General features: G+C 53.5%; 1 protein-coding gene across 1 annotated transcript in view; it reads right to left on the bottom strand.

Moving 5' to 3' along the window:
• Positions 1-16,874, bottom strand: part of SLC30A3 (solute carrier family 30 member 3) — a 182,296-nt gene that overhangs the window by 162,509 nt on the left and 2,913 nt on the right. The gene's annotated exons all lie outside the window — the stretch shown is intronic.

The raw sequence follows: 16,874 nt of genomic DNA, 5'->3' as shown, positions 1-16,874 counted from the left end.
AGCCCAGGGATCAGGTCACTGTGAAATGGATGATGTCAGGATCACAGGCTGGGGTAGAGTGTAAGCTCCTCAGCCCAGGGATCAGGGCACTGTGTAATGGATAATGTCAGGATCACAGGCTGGGGTAGAGTGTAAGCTCCACAGCCAAGGGATCAGGGCACTGTGTAATGGATAATGTCAGGATCACAGGCTGGGGTAGAGTGTAAGATCCTCAGCCTAAGAATCAAGGCACTGTGTAATGGATGATGTCAGGATCACAGGCTGGGGTAGAGTGTAAGCTCTGCAGCCCAGGGATCAGGTCACTGTGTAATGGATGATGTCAGGATCACAGGCTGGGGTAGAATGTAAGCTCCTCAGCCCAGGGATCAGGTCACTGTGTAATGGATAATGTCAGGATCACAGGCTGGGGTAGAGTGTAAGCTCCTCAGCCCAGGGATCAGGGCACTGTGTAATGGATAATGGCAGGATCACAGGCTGGGGTAGAGTGTAAGCTCCTCAGCCCAGGGATCAGGTCACTGTGTAATGGATGATGTCAGTGTCACAGGCTGGGGTAGAGTGTAAGCTCCTCAGCCCAGGGATCAGGTCACTGTGTAATGGATGATGTCAGTGTCACAGGCTGGGGTAGAGTGTAAGCTCCTCAGCCCAGGGATCAGGGCACTGTGTAACAGATGATGTCAGGATCACAGGCTGGGTTAGAGTGTAAGCTCCTCAGACAAGGGATCAGGGCACTGTGTAATGGATAATGTCAGGATCACAGGCTGGGGTAGAGTGTAACCTCCTCAGCCCAGGGATCAGGGCACTGTGTAATGGATGATGTCAGGATCACAGGCTGGGGTAGAGTGTAAGCTCCTCAGCCCAGGGATCAGGGCACTGTGTAATGGATGATGTCAGGATCACAGGCTGGGGTAGAGTGTAAGCTCCTCAGCCCAGGGATCAGGGCACTGTGTAATGGATAATGTCAGGATCACAGGCTGGGGTAGAGTGTAAGCTCCTCAGCCCAGGGATCAGGGCACTGTGTAATGGATAATGTCAGGATCAGAGGCTGGGGTAGAGTGTAAGCTCCTCAGCCCAGGGATCAGGTCACTGTGTAATGGATGATGTCAGGATCACAGGCTGGGGTAGAGTGTAAGCTCCTCAGCCCAGGGATCAGGGCACTGTGTAATGGATAATGTCAGGATCACAGGCTAGGGAAGAGTGTAAGCTCCTCAGCCCAGGGATCAGGGCACTGTGTAATGGATAATGGCAGGATCACAGGCTGGGGTAGAGTGTAAGCTCCTCAGCCCAGGGATCAGGTCACTGTGGAATGGATGATGTCAGGATCACAGGCTGGGGTAGAGTGTAAGCTCTTCAGCCCAGGGATCAGGGCACTGTGTAATGGATGATGTCAGGATCACAGGCTGGGGTAAAGTGTAAGCTCCACAGCCAAGGGATCAGGGCACTGTGTAATGGATGATGTCAGGATCACAGGCTGGGGTAGAGTGTAAGCTCCTCAGCCCAGGGATCAGGGCACTGTGTAATGGATGATGTCAGGATCACAGGCTGGGGTAGAGTGTAAGCTCCTCAGCCCAGGGATCAGGCACTGTGTAATAGATGATGTCAGGATCACAGGCTGGGGTAGAGTGTAAGCTCCTCAGCCCAGGGATCAGGGCACTGTGTAATGGATAATGTCAGGATCACAGGCAAGGGAAAGTGTAAACTCCTCAGCCCAGGGATCAGGGCACTGTGTAATGGATAATGGCAGGATCACAGGCTGGGGTAGAGTGTAAGCTCCTCAGCCCAGGGATCAGGGCACTGTGTAATAGATAATGTCAGGATCACAGGCTGGGGTAGAGTGTAAGCTCCTCAGCCCAGGGATCAGGTCACTGTGTAATGGATGATGTCAGGATCACAGGCTGGGGTAGAGTGTAAGCTCCTCAGCCCAGGGATCAGGTCACTGTGTAATGGATGATGTCAGGATCACAGGCTGGGGTAGAGTGTAAGCTCCTCAGCCCAGGGATCAGGTCACTGTGTAATGGATGATGTCAGGATCACAGGCTGGGGTAGAGTGTAAGCTCCTCAGCCCAGGGATCAGGTCACTGTGTAATGGATGATGTCAGGATCACAGGCTGGGGTAGAGTGTAAGCTCCTCAGCCCAGGGATCAGGCACTGTGTAATAGATGATGTCAGGATCACAGGCTGGGGTAGAGTGTAAGCTCCTCAGCCCAGGGATCAGGGCACTGTGTAATGGATAATGTCAGGATCACAGGCTGGGGTAGAGTGTAACCTTCTCAGCCCAGGGATCAGGGCACTGTGTAATGGATGATGTCAGGATCACAGGCTGGGGTAGAGTGTAAGCTCCCCAGCCCAGGGATCAGGGCACTGTGTAATGGATGATGTCAGGATCACAGGCTGGGGTAGAGTGTAAGCTCCTCAGCCCAGGGATCAGGTCACTGTGTAATGGATGATGTCAGGATCACAGGCTGGGGTAGAGTGTAAGCTCTGCAGCCCAGGGATCAGGGCACTGTGTAATGGATAATGTCAGGATCACAGGCTAGGGAAGAGTGTAAGCTCCTCAGCCCAGGGATCAGGGCACTGTGTAATGGATAATGTCAGGATCACAGGCTGGGGTAAAGTGTAAGCTCCTCAGCCCAGGGATCAGGTCACTGTGGAATGGATGATGTCAGGATCACTGGCTGGGGTAGAGTGTAAGCTCCTCAGCCCAGGGATCAGGGCACTGTGTAATGGATGATGTCAGGATCACAGGCTGGGGTAGAGTGTAAGCTCCTCACCCCAGGGATCAGGCACTGTGTAATAGATGATGTCAGGATCACAGGCTGGGGTAGAGTGTAAGCTCCTCAGCCCAGGGATCAGGGCACTGTGTAATGGATAATGTCAGGATCACAGGCTGGGGTAGAGTGTAACCTCCTCAGCCCAGGGATCAGGGCACTGTGTAATGGATGATGTCAGGATCACAGGCTGGGGTAGAGTGTAAGCTCCTCAGCCCAGGGATCAGGGCACTGTGTAATGGATGATGTCAGGATCACAGGCTGGGGTAGAGTGTAAGCTCCTCAGCCCAGGGATCAGGGCACTGTGTAATGGATAATGTCAGGATCACAGGCTGGGGTAGAGTGTAACCTCCTCAGCCCAGGGATCAGGGCACTGTGTAATGGATGATGTCAGGATCACAGGCTGGGGTAGAGTGTAAGCTTTTCAGCCCAGGGATCAGGGCACTGTGTAATGGATGATGTCAGGATCACAGGCTGGGGTAGAGTGTAAGCTCCTCAGCCCAGGGATCAGGTCACTGTGTAATGGATGATGTCAGGATCACAGGCTGGGGTAGAGTGTAAGCTCCTCAGCCCAGGGATCAGGGCACTGTGTAATGGATGATGTCAGGATCACAGGCTGGGGTAGAGTGTAAGCTCCTCAGCCCAGGGATCAGGCACTAAGTAATAGATGATGTCAGGATCACAGGCTGGGGTAGAGTGTAAGCTCCTCAGCCCAGGGATCAGGGCACTGTGTAATGGATAATGTCAGGATCACAGGCTGGGGTAGAGTGTAGCCTTCTCAGCCCAGGGATCAGGGCACTGTGTAATGGATGATGTCAGGATCACAGGCTGGGGTAGAGTGTAAGCTCCCCAGCCCAGGGATCAGGGCACTGTGTAATGGATGATGTCAGGATCACAGGCTGGGGTAGAGTGTAAGCTCCTCAGCCCAGGGATCAGGTCACTGTGTAATGGATGATGTCAGGATCACAGGCTGGGGTAGAGTGTAAGCTCCTCAGCCCAGGGATCAGGGCACTGTGTAATGGATAATGTCAGGATCACAGGCTAGGGAAGAGTGTAAGCTCCTCAGCCCAGGGATCAGGGCACTGTGTAATGGATAATGTCAGGATCACAGGCTGGGGTAAAGTGTAAGCTCCTCAGCCCAGGGATCAGGTCACTGTGGAATGGATGATGTCAGGATCACAGGCTGGGGTAGAGTGTAAGCTCCTCAGCCCAGGGATCAGGTCACTGTGTAATGGATGATGTCAGGATCACAGGCTGGGGTAGAGTGTAAGCTCCTCAGCCCAGGGATCAGGGCACTGTGTAATGGATGATGTCAGGATCACAGGCTGGGGTAGAGTGTAAGCTCCTCAGCCCAGGGATCAGGCACTGTGTAATAGATGATGTCAGGATCACAGGCTGGGGTAGAGTGTAAGCTCCTCAGCCCAGGGATCAGGGCACTGTGTAATGGATAATGTCAGGATCACAGGCTGGGGTAGAGTGTAACCTCCTCAGCCCAGGGATCAGGGCACTGTGTAATGGATGATGTCAGGATCACAGGCTGGGGTAGAGTGTAAGCTCCTCAGCCCAGGGATCAGGGCACTGTGTAATGGAGATGTCAGGATCACAGGCTGGGGTAGAGTGTAAGCTCCTCAGCCCAGGGATCAGGTCACTGTGTAATGGATGATGTCAGGATCACAGGCTGGGGTAGAGTGTAAGCTCCTCAGCCCAGGGATCAGGGCACTGTGTAATGGATAATGTCAGGATCACAGGCTAGGGAAGAGTGTAAGCTCCTCAGCCCAGGGATCAGGGCACTGTGTAATGGATAATGTCAGGATCACAGGCTGGGGTAGAGTGTAAGCTCCTCAGCCCAGGGATCAGGTCACTGTGGAATGGATGATGTCAGGATCACAGGCTGGGGTAGAGTGTAAGCTCTTCAGCCCAGGGATCAGGGCACTGTGTAATGGATGATGTCAGGATCACAGGCTGGGGTAGAGTGTAAGCTCCTCAGCCCAGGGATCAGGTCACTGTGGAATGGATGATGTCAGGATCACAGGCTGGGGTAGAGTGTAAGCTCCTCAGCCCAGGGATCAGGGCACTATGTAATGGATAATGTCAGGATCACAGGCTGGGGTAAAGTGTAAGCTCTTCAGCCCAAGAATCAAGGCACTGTGTAATGGATGATGTCAGGATCACAGGCTGGGGTAGAGTGTAAGCTCCTCAGCCCAGGGATCAGGTCACTGTGGAATGGATGATGTCAGGATCACAGGCTGGGGTAGAGTGTAAGCTCCTCAGCCCAGGGATCAGGGCACTGTGTAATGGATAATGTCAGGGTCACAGGCTGGGGTAGAGTGTAAGCTCTTCAGCCCAGGGATCAGGGCACTGTGTAATGGATGATGTCAGGATCACAGGCTGGGGTAAAGTGTAAGCTCCACAGCCCAGGGATCAGGGCACTGTGTAATGGATGATGTCAGGATCACAGGCTGGGGTAGAGTGTAAGCTCCTCAGCCCAAGAATCAAGGCACTGTGTAATGGATGATGTCAGGATCACAGGCTGGGGTAGAGTGTAAGCTCCTCAGCCCAGGGATCAGGTCACTGTGAAATGGATGATGTCAGGATCACAGGCTGGGGTAGAGTGTAAGCTCCTCAGCCCAGGGATCAGGGCACTGTGTAATGGATAATGTCAGGATCACAGGCTGGGGTAGAGTGTAAGCTCCACAGCCAAGGGATCAGGGCACTGTGTAATGGATAATGTCAGGATCACAGGCTGGGGTAGAGTGTAAGATCCTCAGCCTAAGAATCAAGGCACTGTGTAATGGATGATGTCAGGATCACAGGCTGGGGTAGAGTGTAAGCTCTGCAGCCCAGGGATCAGGTCACTGTGTAATGGATGATGTCAGGATCACAGGCTGGGGTAGAATGTAAGCTCCTCAGCCCAGGGATCAGGTCACTGTGTAATGGATAATGTCAGGATCACAGGCTGGGGTAGAGTGTAAGCTCCTCAGCCCAGGGATCAGGGCACTGTGTAATGGATAATGGCAGGATCACAGGCTGGGGTAGAGTGTAAGCTCCTCAGCCCAGGGATCAGGTCACTGTGTAATGGATGATGTCAGTGTCACAGGCTGGGGTAGAGTGTAAGCTCCTCAGCCCAGGGATCAGGTCACTGTGTAATGGATGATGTCAGTGTCACAGGCTGGGGTAGAGTGTAAGCTCCTCAGCCCAGGGATCAGGGCACTGTGTAACAGATGATGTCAGGATCACAGGCTGGGTTAGAGTGTAAGCTCCTCAGACAAGGGATCAGGGCACTGTGTAATGGATAATGTCAGGATCACAGGCTGGGGTAGAGTGTAACCTCCTCAGCCCAGGGATCAGGGCACTGTGTAATGGATGATGTCAGGATCACAGGCTGGGGTAGAGTGTAAGCTCCTCAGCCCAGGGATCAGGGCACTGTGTAATGGATGATGTCAGGATCACAGGCTGGGGTAGAGTGTAAGCTCCTCAGCCCAGGGATCAGGGCACTGTGTAATGGATAATGTCAGGATCACAGGCTGGGGTAGAGTGTAAGCTCCTCAGCCCAGGGATCAGGGCACTGTGTAATGGATAATGTCAGGATCACAGGCTGGGGTAGAGTGTAAGCACCTTAGCCCAGGGATCAGGTCACTGTGGAATGGATGATGTCAGGATCACAGGCTGGGGTAGAGTGTAAGCTCCTCAGTCCAGGGATCAGGGCACTGTGTAATGGATAATGTCAGGATCACAGGCTGGGGTAGAAGGAAACTCTTCAGCCCAAGGGATCAGGGCACTGTGTAATGGATGATGTCAGGATCACAGGCTGGGGTAAAGTGTAAGCTCCACAGCCCAGGGATCAGGGCACTGTGTAATGGATGATGTCAGGATCACAGGCTGGGGTAGAGTGTAAGCTCCTCAGCCCAAGAATCAAGGCACTGTGTAATGGATGATGTCAAGATCACAGGCTGGGGTAGAGTGTAAGCTCCTCAGCCCAGGGATCAGGTCACTGTGGAATGGATGATGTCAGGATTACAGGCTGGTGTAGAGTGTAAGCTCCTCAGCCCAGGGATCAGGGCACTGTGTAATGGATAATGTCAGGATCACAGGCTGGGGTAGAGTGTAAGCTCCACAGCCCAGGGATCAGGGCACTGTGTAATGGATGATGTCAGGATCACAGGCTGGGGTAGAGTGTAAGCTCCTCAGCCCAGGGATCAGGGCACTGTGTAATGGATGATGTCAGGATCACAGGCTGGGGTAGAGTGTAAGCTCCTCAGCCCAGGGATCAGGGCACTGTGAAATGGATGATGTCAGGATCACAGGCTGGGGTAGAGTGTAAGCTCCTCAGCCCAGGGATCAGGGCACTGTGTAATGGATGATGTCAGGATCACAGGCTGGGGTAGAGTGTAAGCTCCTCAGCCCAGGGATCAGGGCACTGTGTAATGGATGATGTCAGGATCACAGGCTGGGGTAGAGTGTAAGCTCCTCAGCCCAGGGATCAGGTCACTGTGGAATGGATGATGTCAGGATCACAGGCTGGGGTAGAGTGTAAGCTCCTCAGCCCAGGGATCAGGTCACTGTGTAATGAATGATGTCAGGATCACAGGCTGGGGTAGAGTGTAAGCTCCTCAGCCCACGGATCAGGTCACTGTGTAATGGATGATGTCAGGATCACAGGCTGGGGTAGAGTGTAAGCTCCTCAGCCCAGGGATCAGGGCACTGTATAATGGATGATGTCAGGATCACAGGCTGGGGTAGAGTGTAAGCTCCTCAGCCCAGGGATCAGGTCACTGTGGAATGGATGATGTCAGGATCACAGGCTGGTGTAGAGTGTAAGCTCCTCAGCCCAGGGATCAGGGCACTGTGTAATGGATGATGTCAGGATCACAGGCTGGGGTAGAGTGTAAGCTCCTCAGCCCAGGGATCAGGGAACTGTGTAATGGATAATGTCAGGATCACAGGCTGGGGTAGAGTGTAAGCTCCTCAGCCCAGGGATCAGGGCACTGTGTAATGGATAATGTCAGGATCACAGGCTGGGGTAGAGTGTAAGCACCTTAGCCCAGGGATCAGGGCACAGTGTAATGGATAATGTCAGGATCACAGGCTGGGGTAGAGTGTAAGCTCTTCAGCCCAGGGATCAGGGCACTGTGTAATGGATGATGTCAGGATCACAGGCTGGGGTAAAGTGTAAGCTCCTCAGCCCAGGGATCAGGGCACTGTGTAATGGATGATGTCAGGATCACAGGCTGGGGTAAAGTGTAAGCTCCACAGCCAAGGGATCAGGGCACTGTGTAATGGATGATGTCAGGATCACAGGCTGGGGTAGAGTGTAAGCTCCTCAGCCCAAGAATCAAGGCACTGTGTAATGGATGATGTCAGGATCACAGGCTGGGGTAGAGTGTAAGCTCCTCAGCCCAGGGATCAGGTCACTGTGGAATGGATGATGTCAGGATTACAGGCTGGTGTAGAGTGTAAGCTCCTCAGCCCAGGGATCAGGGCACTGTGTAATGGATAATGTCAGGATCACAGGCTGGGGTAGAGTGTAAGCTCCTCAGCCAAGGGATCAGGGCACTGTGTAATGGATAATGTCAGGATCACAGGCTGGGGTAGAGTGTAAGCTCCTCAGCCCAGGGATCAGGGCACTGTGTAATGGATGATGTCAGGATCACAGGCTGGGGTAGAGTGTAAGCTCCTCAGCCCAGGGATCAGGGCACTGTGTAATGGATGATATCAGGATCACAGGCTGGGGTAGAGTGTAAGCTCCTCAGCCCAGGGATCAGGGCACTGTGTAATGGATGATGTCAGGATCACAGGCTGGGGTAGAGTGTAAGCTCCTCAGCCCAGGGATCAGGGCACTGTGAAATGGATGATGTCAGGATCACAGGCTGAGGTAGAGTGTAAGCTCCTCAGCCCAGGGATCAGGGCACTGTGTAATGGATGATGTCAGGATCACAGGCTGGGGTAGAGTGTAAGCTCCTCAGCCCAGGGATCAGGGCACTGTGTAATGGATGATGTCAGGATCACAGGCTGGGGTAGAGTGTAAGCTCCTCAGCCCAGGGATCAGGTCACTGTGGAATGGATGATGTCAGGATCACAGGCTGGGGTAGAGTGTAAGCTCCTCAGCCCAGGGATCAGGTCACTGTGTAATGAATGATGTCAGGATCACAGGCTGGGGAAGAGTGTAAACTCCTCAGCCCAGGGATAAGGGCACTGTGTAATGGATAATGGCAGGATCACAGGCTGGGGTAGAGTGTAAGCTCCTCAGCCCACGGATCAGGTCACTGTGTAATGGATGATGTCAGGATCACAGGCTGGGGTAGAGTGTAAGCTCCTCAGCAAAGGGATCAGGGCACTGTGTAATGGATGATGTCAGGATCACAGGCTGGGGTAGAGTGTAAGCTCCTCAGCCCAGGGATCAGGGCACTATGTAATGGATAATGTCAGGATCACAGACTGGGGAACAGTGTAAGCTCCTCAGCCCAGGGATCAGGGCACTGTGTAATGGATAATGTCAGGATCACAGGCTGGGGTAGAGTGTAAGCTCTTCAGCCCAGGGATCAGGTCACTGTGTAATGGATGATGTCAGTGTCACAGGCTGGGGTAGAGTGTAAGCTCCTCAGCCCAGGGATCAGGGCACTGTGTAATGGATGATGTCAGCGTCACAGGCTGGGGTAGAGTGTAAGCTCTGCAGCTCAGGGATCAGGGCACTGTGTAATGGATAATGTCAGCATCACAGGCTGGGGTAGAGTGTAAGCTCTGCAGCCCAGGGATCAGGGCACTGTGTAATGGATGATGTCAGGATCACAGGCTGGGGTAGAGTGTAAGCTCCTCAGCCCAGGGATCAGGTCACTGTGGAATGGATGATGTCAGGATCACAGGCTGGTGTAGAGTGTAAGCTCCTCAGCCCAGGGATCAGGGCACTGTGTAATGGATAATGTCAGGATCACAGGCTGGGGTAGAGTGTAAGCTCTTCAGCCCAGGGATCAGGGCACTGTGTAATGGATGATGTCAGGATCACAGGCTGAGGTAAAGTGTAAGCTCCACAGCCAAGGGATCAGGGCACTGTGTAATGGATAATGTCAGGATCACAAGCTGGGGTAGAGTGTAAGCTCCTCAGCCCAGGGATCAGGGCACTGTGTAATGGATGATGTCAGGATCACAGGCTGGGGTAGAGTGTAAGCTCCTCAGCCCAGGGATCAGGGCACTGTGTAATGGATGATATCAGGATCACAGGCTGGGGTAGAGTGTAAGCTCCTCAGCCCAGGGATCAGGGCACTGTGTAATGGATGATGTCAGGATCACAGGCTGGGGAAGAGTGTAAACTCCTCAGCCCAGGGATAAGGGCACTGTGTAATGGATAATGGCAGGATCACAGGCTGGGGTAGAGTGTAAGCTCCTCAGCCCAGGGATCAGGGCACTGTGTAATGGATGATGTCAGGATCACAGGCTGGGGTAGAGTGTAAGCTCCTCAGCCCAGGGATCAGGGCACTGTGAAATGGATGATGTCAGGATCACAGGCTGGGGTAGAGTGTAAGCTCCTCAGCCCAGGGATCAGGGCACTGTGTAATGGATGATGTCAGGATCACAGGCTGGGGTAGAGTGTAAGCTCCTCAGCCCAGGGATCAGGGCACTGTGTAATGGATGATGTCAGGATCACAGGCTGGGGTAGAGTGTAAGCTCCTCAGCCCAGGGATCAGGTCACTGTGGAATGGATGATGTCAGGATCACAGGCTGGGGTAGAGTGTAAGCTCCTCAGCCCAGGGATCAGGTCACTGTGTAATGAATGATGTCAGGATCACAGGCTGGGGTAGAGTGTAAGCTCCTCAGCCCACGGATCAGGTCACTGTGTAATGGATGATGTCAGGATCACAGGCTGGGGTAGAGTGTAAGCTCCTCAGCCCAGGGATCAGGGCACTGTGTAATGGATGATGTCAGGATCACAGGCTGGGGTAGAGTGTAAGCTCCTCAGCCCAGGGATCAGGGCACTGTGTAATGGATGATGTCAGGATCACAGGGTGGGGTAGAGTGTAAGCTCCTCAGCCCAGGGATCAGGGCACTATGTAATGGATAATGTCAGGATCACAGGCTGGTGTAGAGTGTAAGCTCCTCAGGAACAATAGGTGTGAAGAAGGAATTACATGAACAATGAGAGGATGCGGGTGATTAGGCAGGAGAGGGGCAGCCAGGCGGGGAGAGGATAATGTGCAGCGCTCTGTGATTTACACCCCCCCCCCCCCCCCCTTCCCATCTGATGCAGTATAGATGGGTAATTATCACCTGAGCGCCCTGTGCACTCAGCTCTGACTGCTCCCTCATTACACAGCGTCTTCAGGGTGAAGGGAACAGGGTGTATGCAGGGTGACATCAGGGTGATGGGAGCAGGGTGATATCAGGGTGATAGGAGCAGGGTGTATACAGGGTGACATCAGGGTGATGGGAGCAGGGTGTATACAGGGTGACATCAGGGTGATGTGAGCAGGGTGACATCAGGGTGATAGGAGCAGGGTGTATGCAGGGTGACATCAGGGTGATAAGAGCAGGGTGTATGCAGGGTGACATCAGGGTGATGGGAGCAGGGTGTATGCAGAGTGATGGGAGCAGGGTGTATAGGGTGATATCAGGGTGATGGGAGCAGGGTGTGAATAGGGTGACATCAGGGTGAAGGGAGCAGGGTGTATACAGGGTGACATCAGGTGATGTGAGCAGGGTGACATCAGGGTGATAGGAGCAGGGTGTATGCAGGGTGACATCAGGGTGATAAGAGCAGGGTGTATGCAGGGTGACATCAGGGTGATGGGAGCAGGGTGTATGCAGAGTGATGGGAGCAGGGTGTATAGGGTGATATCAGGGTGATGGGAGCAGGGTGTGAAGAGGGTGACATCAGGGTGAAGGGAGCAGGGTGTGAATAGGGTGACATCAGAGTGATGGGAGCAGGGTGTGAATAGGGTGACATCAGGGTGATGGGAGCAGGGTGTATGCAGGGTGACATCAGGGTGATAAGAGCAGGGTGTGTGCAGGGTGATAGGAGCAGGGTGTATGCAGGGTGACATCAGGGTGATGGGAGCAGGGTGTATGCAGAGTGATGGGAGCAGGGTGTGTGTATAGGGTGATATCAGGGTGATAGGAGCAGGGTGTGAATAGGGTGACATCACGGTGATAGGAGCAGGGTGTATGCAGGGTGAGAGCAGGGTGATGGGAGCAGGGTGTGTATAGGGTGATGGGAGCAGGGTGTGTATAGGGTGATATCAGGGTGATGGGAGCAGGGTGTATACAGGGTGAGAGCAGGGTGATGGGAGCAGTGTGATATCAGGGTGATAGGAGCAGGGTGTATACAGGGTGACATCAGAGTGATGGGAGCAGGGTGTATACAGGGTGACATCAGGGTGATAGGTGCAGGGTGTGTATAGGGTGACATCACGGTGATGGGAGCAGGGTGTGAATAGGGTGACATCAGGGTGATGGAAGCAGGGTGCGAATAGGGTGATGGGAGCAGGGTGTATACAGGGTGACATCAGGGTGATTGGAGCAGGGTGTGAATAGGGTGACATCAGGGTGATAGGAGCAGGGTGTGAATAGGGTGACATCAGGGTGATGGAAACAGGTTGTGAATAGGGCAACATCAGGGTAATGGGAGCAGGGTGTGAATAGGGTTACATCAGGGTGATGGGAGCAGGGTGTGAATAGGGTGACATCAGGGTGATAGGAGCAGGGTGTATACAGGGTGACATCAGGGTGATTGGAGCAGGGTGTGAATAGGGTGACATCAGGGTGATGGCAGCAGGGTGTATGCAGGGTGATATCAGGGTGATGGGAGCAAGGTCTGAATAAGGTGACATCAGGGTGATGGGAGCAGGGTGTATACAGGGTGACATCAGGGTGATGGGAACACTGTGTGCAGGGTGACATCAGGGTGATGGGAGCAGGGTGTGTGCAGGGTGACATCAGGGTGATGGAAGCAGGTTGTGAGTAGGGTGACATCAGGGTGATGGGAGCAGGGTGTATACAGGGTGAAATCAGGGTGATGGGAGCAGGGTGTATACAGGGTGACATCAGGGTGATAGGAGCAGGGTGTATACAGGGTGACATCAGGGTGATGGAAGCAGGTTGTGAGTAGGGTGACATCAGGGTGATGGAAGCAGGTTGTGAGTAGGGTGACATCAGGGTGATGGGAGCAGGGTGTATACACTATACAGGGTGATATCAGGGTGATGGGAGCAGGGTGTATACAGGGTGACATCAGGGTGATGGGAGCAGGGTGTATACATGGTGACATCAGGGTGATGGGAGCAGGGTGTATACAGGGTGACATCAGGGTGATGGGAGCAGGGTGTATACAGGGTGACATCAGGGTGATGGGAGCAGGGTCTGAATAAGGTGATATCAGGGTGATGGCAGCAGGGTGTATGCAGGGTGATATCATGGTGATGGGAGCAAGGTCTGAATAAGGTGACATCAGGGTGATGGGAGCAGGGTGTATACAGGGTGACATCAGAGTGATGGGAGCAGGGTGTATACAGGGTGACATCAGGGTGATAGGTGCAGGGTGTGTATAGGGTGACATCACGGTGATGGGAGCAGGGTGTGAATAGGGTGACATCAGGGTGATGGAAGCAGGGTGCGAATAGGGTGATGGGAGCAGGGTGTATACAGGGTGACATCAGGGTGATTGGAGCAGGGTGTGAATAGGGTGACATCAGGGTGATAGGAGCAGGGTGTGAATAGGGTGACATCAGGGTGATGGAAACAGGTTGTGAATAGGGCAACATCAGGGTAATGGGAGCAGGGTGTGAATAGGGTTACATCAGGGTGATGGGAGCAGGGTGTGAATAGGGTGACATCAGGGTGATAGGAGCAGGGTGTATACAGGGTGACATCAGGGTGATTGGAGCAGGGTGTGAATAGGGTGACATCAGGGTGATGGCAGCAGGGTGTATGCAGGGTGATATCAGGGTGATGGGAGCAAGGTCTGAATAAGGTGACATCAGGGTGATGGGAGCAGGGTGTATACAGGGTGACATCAGGGTGATGGGAACACTGTGTGCAGGGTGACATCAGGGTGATGGGAGCAGGGTGTGTGCAGGGTGACATCAGGGTGATGGAAGCAGGTTGTGAGTAGGGTGACATCAGGGTGATGGGAGCAGGGTGTATACAGGGTGACATCAGGGTGATGGGAGCAGGGTGTATACAGGGTGACATCAGGGTGATAGGAGCAGGGTGTATACAGGGTGACATCAGGGTGATGGAAGCAGGTTGTGAGTAGGGTGACATCAGGGTGATGGAAGCAGGTTGTGAGTAGGGTGACATCAGGGTGATGGGAGCAGGGTGTATACACTATACAGGGTGATATCAGGGTGATGGGAGCAGGGTGTATACAGGGTGACATCAGGGTGATGGGAGCAGGGTGTATACATGGTGACATCAGGGTGATGGGAGCAGGGTGTATACAGGGTGACATCAGGGTGATGGGAACACTGTGTGTGCAGGGTGACATCAGGGTGATGGGAGCAGGGTGTGTGCAGGGTGACATCAGGGTGATGGAAGCAAGGTCTGAATAAGGTGATATCAGGGTGATGGGAGCAGGGTGTATAAAGGGTGATGGGAGCAGGGTGTGTATAGGGTGATATCAGGGTGATGGTAGCAAGTTGTGAATAGGGTGACATCAGGGTGATAGGAGCAGGGTGTATGCAGGGTGAGAGCAGGGTGATAGGAGCAGGGTGTGTATAGGGTGATATCAGGGTGATGGGAGCAAGGTGATATCAGGGTGATATGAGCAGGGTGTATACAGGGTGACATCAGGGTGATAGGAGCAGGGTGTATACAGGGTGACGTCAGGGTGATGGGAGCAGGGTCTGAATAGGGTGACATCAGCGTGATGGGAGCAGGGTGCGAATAGGTTGATGGGAGCAGGGTGCGAATAGGGCGATAAAAGCAGGGTGTGAATAGGGTGACATCAGGGTGATGGGAGCAGGGTGTTAATAGGGTGACATCAGGGTGATGGGAGCAGGGTGCAAATAGGGTGATGGGAGCAGGGTGTATACAGGGTGACATCAGGGTGATTGGAGCAGGGTGTGAATATGGTGACATCAGGGTGATAGGAGCAGGGTGTTAATAGGGTGACATCAGGGTGATGGAAGCAGGTTGTGAGTAGGGTGACATCAGGGTGATGGGAGCAGGGTGTATACTGGGTGACATCAGGATGATGGGAGCAGGGTGTATACAGGGTGACATCAGGGTGATAGGAGCAGGGTGTATACAGGGTGACATCAGGGTGATGGAAGCAGGTTGTGAGTAGGGTGACATCAGGGTGATGGGAGCAGGGTGTATACAGGGTGATGGGAGCAGGGTGTATACAGGGTGACATCAGGGTGATAGGAGCAGGGTGTATACAGGGTGACATCAGGGTGATGGGAGCAGGGTGCGAATAGGGTGACATCAGGGTGATGGGAGCAAGGGCTGAATAAGGTGATATCAGGGTGATGGGAGCAAGGGCTGAATAAGGTGATATCAGGGTGATGGGAGCAGGGTGTTTGCAGGGTGACATCAGGGTGATAGGAGCAGGGTGTATACATGGTGACATCAGGGTGATGGGAGCAGGGTGTATACAGGGTGACATCAGGGTGATGGGAGCAAGGTCTGAATAAGGTGATATCAGGGTGATGGGAGCAGGGTGTTTGCAGGGTGACATCAGGGTGATAGGAGCAAGGTGTATACAGGGTGACATCAGGGTGATGGGAGCAGGGTCTGAATAAGGTGATATCAGGGTGATGGGAGCAGGGTGTATACAGGGTGACATCGGGGTGATGGGAGCAGGGTGAGAATAGGGTGACATCAGGGTGATAGAAGCAGGTTGTGAATAGGGCGACATCAGGGTGATGGAAGCAGGGTGTAAATAGAGCGATATCAGGGTAATGGGAGCAGGGTGTGAATAGGGTGACATCAGGGTGATGGGAGCAGGGTGAGAATAGGGTGACATCAGGGTGATGGGAGCAGGGTGTGAGTAGGGTGACATCAGGGTGATGGGAGCAGGGTGTATACAGGGTGACATCGGGGTGATGGGAGCAGGGTGAGAATAGGGTGACATCAGGGTGATAGAAGCAGGTTGTGAGTAGGGCGACATCAGGGTGATGGAAGCAGGGTGTAAATAGAGCGACATCAGGGTAATGGGAGCAGGGTGTGAATAGGGTGACATCAGGGTGATGGGAGCAGGGTGAGAATAGGGTGACATCAGGGTGATGGGAGCAGGGTGTGAGTAGGGTGACATCAGGGTGATGGGAGCAGGGTGTATACAGGGTGACATCAGTGTGATTGGAACAGGGTGTGAATAGGGTGACATCAGGGTGATGGGAGCAGGGTGAGAATAGGGTGATGGGAGCAGGGTGTATACAGGGTGACATCAGGGTGATTGGAACATGGTGTGAATAGGGTGACATCAGGGTGATGGGAGCAGGGTGTGAATAGGGTGACATCACGGTGATAGAAGCAGGTTGTGAATAGGGCGACATCAGGGTGATGGAAGCAGGGTGTAAATAGGGCGACATCAGGGTGATGGGAGCAGGGTGAGAATAGGGTGACATCAGGGTGATGGGAGCAGGGTGTGAGTAGGGTGACATCAGGGTGATGGGAGCAGGGTGTATACAGGGTGACATCAGTGTGATTGGAACAGGGTGTGAATAGGGTGACATCAGGGTGATGGGAGCAGGGTGCGAATAGGGTGATGGGAGCAGGGTGTATACAGGGTGACATCAGGGTGATTGGAACAGGGTGTGAATAGGGTGACATCAGGGTGATGGGAGCAGGGTGTGAATAGGGTGACATCAGGGTGATGGGAGCAGGGTGTATACAGGGTGATATCAGGGTGATGGCAGCAGGGTGTGACTAGGGTGACATCAGGGTTATCGGAGCAGGGTGTATACAGGGTGACATCAGGGTGATGGGAACAGAGTTTGAATAGGGTGACATCAGGGTGATTGGAGCAGGGTGTATGCAGGGTGATATCAGAGTGATGGCAGCAGGGTGTGACTAGGGTGACATCAGGGTGATGGGAGCAGGGTGTATACAGGGTGACATCAGGGTGATGGGAGCAGGGTGTATACAGGGTGACATCAGGGTGAAGGGAGCAGGGTATAT

This window comes from Pseudophryne corroboree, chromosome 4 (genome assembly GCF_028390025.1).
Source record: "Pseudophryne corroboree isolate aPseCor3 chromosome 4, aPseCor3.hap2, whole genome shotgun sequence".
NCBI lineage: Eukaryota > Metazoa > Chordata > Amphibia > Anura > Myobatrachidae > Pseudophryne > Pseudophryne corroboree.
Note: the sequence above shows the minus strand (reverse complement) of the source record. Positions and strands in the feature narration are given on the sequence as shown.